The following is a 2331-nucleotide window of genomic DNA, read 5'->3' on the forward strand; positions in this document are numbered from 1 at the left end:
TTCCTGGATAAGAAAGTACAGAATACATAAAAGTATATACTAGTAAAACTAAATCGAAATACTGGGACTCTTCGGAGCATCATTGTGTGCAATGTACAGAAGCACAAAGCTAGCAGAACTACTGAGTTAAGAGTTAACTTGATTCTTTCTGGCCACTGCCTGGCAGCTTTGCCCATGTCATTTATCAGTAGAGCTTCACAGGAAACTGCAAGGAGCTGAACTCGGAGCTCTGAGCTCTGAAGTATAAGTCAAAAGTGAAAGTTTAAATAATGATAAGTTTGCAATTATTATTATTTTGGCCAAAGGCCTGGGAATAGGAAAAGCTTGAAACTTTAGGGAATAATTTCAATTAATTCTTTGTGGGATGAGGTTATTCTTTTGAATTTAATTTGGCAATGATTATACAATGTTTTGTTTTGTTTTGTTTTATCTGCTCTTGGAGTATCAGTGAAAGACTGGGGCAAGAGAATGGCTAGTGAGCAAGTGAGAAAGCATGTGAGGTGAATGTAGAGAACATGAGAAAAGCATGTGAAGAGTTAGTGAGGTGAGAATATGAGGTGTGTATGGAGAGAGAGAGAGAGAGAGAGAGAGAGAGGAGAGGGAGAGAAACTCTAAGCCTTGAAAAATTGCCTGTCGGTTTTTTCCAAAAAGCAGTCTTTATATTTATTATGCGCCTTCCAGATATCCCTGGTTCCAGTTGAGAACTCCGATCCTGTGTCGAGGCTGAACCCCCAACAACAGTGAACATGGAAATTTAAGAAAATTGGAATGGAAAAAGCAGAAAGTCAAGAGAAATAAGGAAATAAGTGCATTATAAACACATTTTTTTTCCTTCTCCTACTGAGTCTGTATGTACAGAAGGGTCTAGGACTGGGATTAAAAACATGTCCACAAAATCCTTATTTCCTCCTTTCTTTAATTTTTTTTAATATTTATTTATATGAGTACACTGTAGCTGTCTTCAGACACCCCAGAAGAGAGCATCAGATCCCATTACAGATGGTTGTGAGCCACCATTGGTTGCTGGGAATTGAACTCAGGACCTCTGGTGGAACACTCAGTGTTCTTACCTACTGAGCCATCTCTGCTGGCCCTTTCCTTAATTTTTATGTGAATACGAACTTACTTGAATTCCTTTTTTTAATTAAGTAGTGTGTGTGTGTGTGTTATTTCTATGTCTATCTTTCAGCCTATATCAGTATATAGTTAAAGAACTGGAAGGAAGTTATTTTTTTCCTCCACCATTGGAAACTTGGTGTTGGCACTCTGGTTGTTCCGGTACAGTACCTGTCCTCTAATTGCTGAGCCATTTGCTAGCTCCTGACTTCTCTTTAGAATAGTAGTTCTCTATATAGTAGTACTACTATTCCAGAAGAATGCTATGAATATCATATAAGTAATTTTAGTAAAATGTCAAAAGTTTTGTGTTTCATATAGCATTGTCTGGTTTTCATTGCTGTTTATTTTTTATTGTTTGTTAAACATTGATGGCTTCTGAAGGAAACGGCAAGAAAATTCGTACTTTTTCTCCCCCGGTAGAGGTCCTATTTCAGCTGCGTGAGAAGCTTTGACCTCCAATTTATTTTTGTCCTCTGTACTGTTGAGTCGACAAAACCCAGTAACTTCCCAAGCTGACTCCGATTCTCTCGTTCTCAAGAAAATGCGGGGTCACATTCTCAGATTTCTCTTGATTTAAAACTTACTTTCTTAATTCACCGCTTTTAATACTCTCAGGATTCCTGCAATTGTAGCGGGGGGGAGGGGGGGGAGAGCGGGGGGGCTATTTTGCATACCGATTACCCAGCATGCTTTGAACCAGACGTTATCCGGAAGCCCTGTAAGGTCGTTGAAATGTAAATAGATTTTTCTTCTAAATTAAATACTTTTCTGTGGTTTTATTATTACGTATGAGGTATGTATTTGGAATACACAAACATATTTTTAACAGTTTATGCTCATAATCCACCATGACTTGTAAAGGGTGAATATTATAAACCTTATATATCTACAACTACAGGCCTAACTTTCGGTTGGTCCGAGAGTAGTGGTGTTTACAACTAATTGATCACAACCAGTTACAGATTTCTTTGTTCCTTCTCCGCTCCCACTGCTTCACTTGACCAGCCTTTTGTTGAATGAGCTATTAACATTCCCTCCTGTCGGTGGACAACCAAACATTTTTTAATCACTTTAAGAAATGATTATAACATCACTATCTACCAGCGTAATTGACTAAGTATAAGCACATCACCTACCACTTTAAGAAGGGAAATCCCTTTGTGTCAGATCCTTCTGTTTACTGAGAGCCTTAGGTTTATGTGTTAAAGTGAC

At 38.1% G+C, this 2331-nt stretch overlaps 1 non-coding gene across 1 annotated transcript; it reads left to right on the forward strand.

Annotated features, from left to right (window-relative positions):
- The first annotated feature begins 2028 nt into the window (after positions 1 to 2028).
- Rny3 (RNA, Y3 small cytoplasmic (associated with Ro protein)) lies at positions 2029 to 2129 on the forward strand. Its single transcript, NR_024202.2, has one exon.
- The last annotated feature ends 202 nt before the right edge of the window (positions 2130 to 2331 follow it).

The sequence above is a fragment of the Mus musculus genome, chromosome 6, assembly GCF_000001635.26.
Source record: "Mus musculus strain C57BL/6J chromosome 6, GRCm38.p6 C57BL/6J".
NCBI lineage: Eukaryota > Metazoa > Chordata > Mammalia > Rodentia > Muridae > Mus > Mus musculus.